The sequence below is a fragment of the Myotis brandtii genome, unplaced genomic scaffold (assembly GCF_000412655.1).
Source record: "Myotis brandtii unplaced genomic scaffold, ASM41265v1 scaffold1006, whole genome shotgun sequence".
Taxonomy (NCBI): Eukaryota; Metazoa; Chordata; class Mammalia; order Chiroptera; family Vespertilionidae; genus Myotis; species Myotis brandtii.
Window position 1 is genome coordinate 567203 of NW_005353349.1, and position 6830 is coordinate 574032.

The window sequence follows — 6830 nt, forward strand, 5'->3', positions numbered from 1 at the left end:
TAGCATTTCAGTGTCTCTGGAAGGCCAGACACAGCTGGCAGAGAGGACTCTACCTGGCATCGGCTATAGGTACTTCACCAAGCTGAATTTAGGAGGGTAGATACACCTATTTTTTTAGAAAATATGATAATCACCCAAACCACATTTGTGAAAAAGAAATCAGCACTATAAAACATTCCAATTTCAATGGAAGTCCCTCTGGAATAATGCCAAGTGATCTCTGACACACTGAAAACCTATAAATAGATAGATGGCAAATAGAACCAATACTCCCATGTGATTAATAACCTGAAATATTGCCTGGTTGTTCACATAGGTCCTGGACCCACTCAGCATCTCAATCAGAGATACTGTGCTGACCTCATTAGTCTCTGTTGCTTCAATTTTAGTAGTGCCTACCCAGAGAAAGCAATGGGCAGGCTTGCATTTGATCCCCTCTTCACTTCCAGTCTGAAGAATTCCTTGATAAACTTATAGTTCAATAGAATTCATAACCAAAGGACTAAGTGCTCTTCTGTACCCTTTGGTAGGGCCATGAGATTATAGAGATGAACTAACCAAATGCTTTCCTTCAAGATCGATGCAGTGAAAAAGAAAGGCATGGAGAGAGAACATTCTAATACAGCATAATGCATGTTAAGCCTGTGCAGGGTGTTGTGGATGCCTGGGGAAGATTACTGTCTCAGGTATGGAACTTGAGAAAATATTTTTCACAGGAGTATGAGGTGAATAGAAGTAGGTGACTCATATTCTTGGTCATAGAAACTTACACTAGAACTTTAACTACTCTTCTAGTGACATCAACTTTCCATATCATCTTCTTCCCTAATACTAACATTAATTATGTGAGAGTATGTGTGGTACTGACAGGTTTGACAGATGAGAAAACTAAAATTTAGGAACTTTTAATGATTTGCCCATAATAGTATTGGGGCCAGGACTTGAGTCCAGAATCTCTGATCATACATTTGGGAATCTATATCAAAACTGTCTGTGAGCTATGCACTTGTTTGCATTTATTTCACTTACATCTCAGAAATGCTTGTTCTACCTTCTGCAATCTGAAGGTCATTCTTCTTAACTACAAAGAAGGAAGCTGTTCTTTCCTAAATATATCACAGGAAATGTGTTATGCTGATTCAAGGACCTTTACATGGCTTAACTATAAATGACCCAACCATCAACTCAATTTATTCTGTTCTTCTCTTTCTCCATTTGTGAAATGAAAGCTACTCATCTGGCTACAGTTCTCATCACTGTCCAAGTTCCACTGCTCAGCTATAAAAGATCTCCCATCACTCAGAGCTATGGTACCTCTTGGTTCCATGTGGCTGCTCGTCATCTTTCATGTCACTTTCCTTTCCTTTGGAAAGAGTTAGCTATTGCTCCAGAGTCTCTGTCCTTTTCCTGTCAGCCTTTTCCAACCTATATCCTCCACTAGATGGGAATACATCTGCCATATTCCTTACTGTATTCCTACTGGAGAGCCCTGTGCCCAACATAGAGGTACTTATAGTTTACTCAGCAGTCTCATGTCGAGAAATATATATACCTTAAGATAAAATTGTAAAACAGATGCAAACTTTTACATTTCTAAGACATTTACTATTAGCACATTTTACCTGGATGGGCATTCCATACTTAGGATTAAAAATCTCCTCACTTAAGACTTAAATACAACTTCCTCTGGCCCCTACCCATATTATCTTTTCTATCACTTCTGCTTTTATTCTTCGAGTACTCTTTTATCTCCTTTGTGATCCTGATATGTGCCACTTCTGTTCAATTCTATCAAATACAAATAGTTATTCTATGACTTTCAGAGCATAACAGGTATTTTGGATGGACATGTCAAATGCATTCAGATAACAAAAACCAGTCTTCCTTCCTCACCAAAGCCAGACCTCTGAATGATGTTCTTGTGCAAAAGGGCCAGCTCAGCAAAGACAGACATGCCTGAACTCTTCTTGCCATTGTAACTGTTCAACTTTATTAGCTCAGCATCCCAAAACCTTCCCCTGGGGATAAGACTTTGGGCTTCTAACCAGGTGCATCTGGATCTAATCCTCGCCCTCCCATGTCCTAGTTGTATGATTTATTGAATCTCTTTTCTCTTTGGGACTCAGTTTCCTCATAATAATGCCAACCTCACTATGACTATTGTAGGTTAAAAACAGGAATATATATATTAACCAAAATATGTGGGTCATTTTTTTTATCTTCAAAAAATGGGTCAGAAGAAGCAGGTTAAAGTATAATAGAATAAGATATAATTATAGAGGTGAGAGAGCCATTACACTATTTTATCTAACCCTGAACTATCTTGAAAACCCTTCAAAATCTGTTCAGTAATCACTTCCATTTTGAGATCTTCACTTATATGACTTTTCTTCTCTCAATTCCTTCCCAACATGTGCCTATTCCTATAAGAAAAAAATACTCCCTTCTTTTTATATGATTTCTATGCTTGTCATGGGCAGAGGACCATGTATATGATACCTATTAATCAGTAAATAAATGTAAATACACTCAATTTAATGTTGACATGTAAGGAAAAGAGATGATACTCAGAAAGGTCAGACACAAAGCATGGGCTCAATGAAAGCTACAGAGTATGATAGCAAATGTACCTATTATTACATTTATCCCAATCTTTGATATTAATTTTGCCCTACCCTTCTTTCTTATTCTGAAGTATGAACTCCTCATGGACAATCCTGTTTATTCATCTGTGTGTTCATAGTAGGTGCTTAGTAACTATTACCTTAACCAGGCCAGTGAGAAAGGGCCAGAAGTCCTTGGTCTGGCTGTCCTTACTCTTAATATCCACAGTGTTGGGTGAAAGAGGATGAACCAACACCCCACAGGCAGAGGGGAGGGTGGGGAAAGAGAGAGAACACAAGTGCCTCTCAACACCAATAATAGGACTCAAAAAGGAGACACTGTTTCAAGGGCATCCGCTTTCAGGAAGACAGTCTGCTGGTGCATCTCAGGCCTTCCCCTGCCCAGGTATCAGACAAAAGCCTACCTATTCCACATGCTACATGTGTCTTCATTCCACAATTTAATGATCCATCTCAACAGCCCTGCCTTTCTCCCTCCAATGCTCCCCTGCTCTTGCTGCCTTGTCCTTTGAGCTCCTGGTCACACTTTATATAACATAATTACAGGTCGGGTTGACTCCTCCATTCCTAGAATGCAGAGGTGACTCTTTTAATTGCAGCGAGTTCTTTTAAGTTCCTGCTTATTTTTAATTATGAATGCCTGAAGCTGGCCTGCCACAGTCTAACTTTTGGCTCCTAAGAAACAAGCCCAAGAAGCTGAGATGTAATAGGAATCCCATTTTAATGCAAATTACTTCCATGACAAAGAAATGTGAGAGAAGAGACTCATTTGTGCATTCCTGAGAGGTGACACTGGCCTTTGAAAATGTCCAGCACCACATTTAGAAGAGATTTAAATAAAACTGGCTCATTATACTATATTTCTAGGCCCTATAAACATATTAGTACCTCAACTCCCTTGCCTGTGATTATGGCTCATTTTTGATATTTTGATTGGTAGGTTGGGCCTTAAGCAACACTTTCAGGGTAATTTGTGTGTGTGTGTGTGTGTGTTTATTTTATTTTTAAAGTCTGCCTTTTGTAAATCAAACTTCTCAGTTTAGCAAAGACAATATCTATATACATAAAAGGCTAATATGCAAAGTGTCCCCTCAGGAGTTCGACCAGGAGTTTGATAGCTCATTTTGATGCGTTCTGACCACCAGGGGTGGTACAGAACATGGTGGGTGACCAGCTCAGCAGCGGGGTGCTAAGGGAATGAGGGAAGGAGGAGGCGGGGAGGCAGGGAGTCAGGGAACCTGATTGGCCCTTATCACTGGCCAGGCCTAGTGACCCTACCTGTGCACAAATTTCATGCACCAAGACTCTAGTCTTTTTAATAAAAAGAGCCCTAACCTGTTTGGCTCAGTGGATAGAGCATCAGCCTGTGGACTAAAGGGTCCCAGGTTCAATTCCAGTCAAGGGCATGTACCTTGGTTGAGGGCACATCCCCAGTTGTGGTTGTGCAGGAGGCAGCTGACCGATGTTTCTCTCTCATTGATGTTTCTAACTGTCTATCCCTCTCCCTTCCTCTCTGTAAAAAATCAATAAAATATATTTTTTTAAAAAGAGCCAGTAGCTACTATCCTTGTGGGAGAATCTTCTCACAAATCCCAGTGGTTGCTGCAGGCAGATATTATTTTATTTCTTATGTGCCTGGTGCAGTGTTGAACACCACACATGTGATTTTATTATTGTTATTTAATAAATAATAGCTTTAACTGTTTAATACTAATTAAATATTATTAAATAACTATTTTTATTTATTATTATAAAACAACTTTTAGTCATTGCAAGCCTGCCAAGTACCTTAAGTGTAGCCCCTGCCAAATCCCCCATTACTGAAATCCAGACTGACTCAGGGTCTTTCCAAGAAGAGTGAAGTCATCTTTGCCGTTCTGGCTGATTTAGGTAGCCCCTGCCTCTCTTTGTGCCTCCCTCTGCTTTGGGACACCCTGAGGGTTGGGAAGGTGAGAAGAGGGGGAGGACACCTCATACTAACCTAGTGCCAAAGCTGTGCCAGAGGATAAACTCACTGCTTTATTCCTAGTCTTCCATTTCATCTGAAATGACCTTATAAAAAAGTACCACTAGTCCCGGGTTTCAGAGGAGAAAATTGAGGCTCAGATAGTTTGGTACCTTGAAGAACTACAGTCTTGGTTTGGATCCTCCAAAATCTGGAAGACCCTCTTCACCTGTAGAAGTGCAGAAATATCACCAAGTCCCACTGGGACCCACTGGAGCTCAATCCAAGAAGGAAAGTTTAGATTTACTGGGTTGTGAAGAAGCTGGGGGCATCATTCACAAACTTACGTGGGTCATTGCTTAAGGGCTGTTCTCAGAGATGCTAGTTCCTGCCCTCTATAATCTGCCAAGAGTGGGCAGAGTAGCCCCTTTTCTGCTTCGGAGGAAATCTTCATTAAAAGAAATGCACCTATAGGCATCTGGAATCATGGCTGCCCATTTAACCCTTAGGACCTAAGAGGCATAAAGGAAAGGAGGGACCAACAACATCTGCTACAGCTACATATTTCATAAAGACCAGAGGATGCATTCAAACCCAGCGTTATCTGGCTCCAAGTGCATTGTGATTCTGCTATAGTGTACAGTGTCATACGCTTATAGAAATGGTAGGATTCAATTTAACTGGAAGGATCCCTGTCAGTCTGTATTCAGGATTTATGCCATGCATACAAAATAGAGTATTACAATTTCCAAATATCCAGTGTACAATCTAAGGTCATAGCCTGGTAAAGATGAACATGCTTCTTCCCTTCAAACCACCACTCATTGCAGGAGAGAGCAGATCAACTCGATGTCCTATTCAATACACCACCTGCACCCCACCCTTAGATTCTGCACTAGCTTCCACAGAGCCAGCACACCCTTGTGTTGGCTGGAAAAGGGCAGAGCCCCAACATGGCTAAAGCTTCCAGCTTCCTAAGAAATGAGTATAACCAGCAGAGGCACCTTACCATAGTCCCAGTATTGCTAACTTAACAGCTGTGTGACCTTCAGAAAGTTACACAATCTTTCAGTGTCTTTATTTTCTCATCTGAAAAGTGAGCACAACAACGGCACATAACGTTTGGTATAAGAATTAAATGTGTAAATATGTACAGCATTTGAACTATGTGTCAGATACAGAGTAAGTGCTCAATTACTATTAGTTATGATGGTCATGATGATAATCAATGCTATTAATATTATGGTAATAGTAATATTAGAATGCTGGCCTTATTTGACCATTAAACACTGTCTCGGCCAGTGGAGAATGCCCTCCTTGGATTTTCTAACTTTTCCCAACTTCTCTTCTGTTTGACCAGCAAATGAGAGCTCTAGGCTCAGGACTGGAAATAATATTATTCTCTATCCACACTCCTTTATTTGGTGATTTCACATAAGCATATGAATTTAAATAATTTCTCTATAATGACAGTTTCTAAATGGGGTCTCTCCTGAGGACCAGACTCATACACTGGATGCTTGCTGGACAGCTCCACTTGAATTCTAAGATAAATCTCAGAATTGACAGTATCACTGACCACACTTACATATGCTTCCATTTTCTTCCAAATCCTCAGTAAATGGCACAATCATTTACCTAGTTGATTAAACTAACCATACACTGTTCTTATGCCACACTTTTCCTTTTCCCTCTGTTATAAACTGAGTATTTGGGTCTCCTCAAAATTCACGCTGAAGTCCTAATTCCCAATGTGGAAGTGTGACCTTTGGGAGGTATGTAAGGTTAGATGAGGTCATAAAGGTGTAACATCCATGATGGAATTAATGCCTAAATAAATAAATAAATAAATAAATAAATAAAGGAGGAGGCATGCTCTCTTCCATGTGAGGATTCACCAAGAAAGCAGCTATCTACAAATCAGAAAGAGAGCTCTTACCAGACACAGAACCTACTAGCACCTTGATCTTGGGTTTCTCAGCCTCTGGGACTAATGTTTGGAATAAATGTTTCTTGTTTAATCCACTTCAACTATGTTGTTTTGGTACAGCAGCTTGAGCAAACTAAGGCACCGCACTTCCACTTAACTCACTTCTTCAACCAATATTTACTGAGCATCTACTATGTGCCAGTCATTCTTCTAGGCCAGGGGTGGGCAACCTTTTTGTGAGTGAGTGCCAAAACCAACAAAATCTCTGACTCAAAATTCTTCTGCGTGCCAACCCTAATTTTTTGAGAACATGTTACGCCTACTTGATATC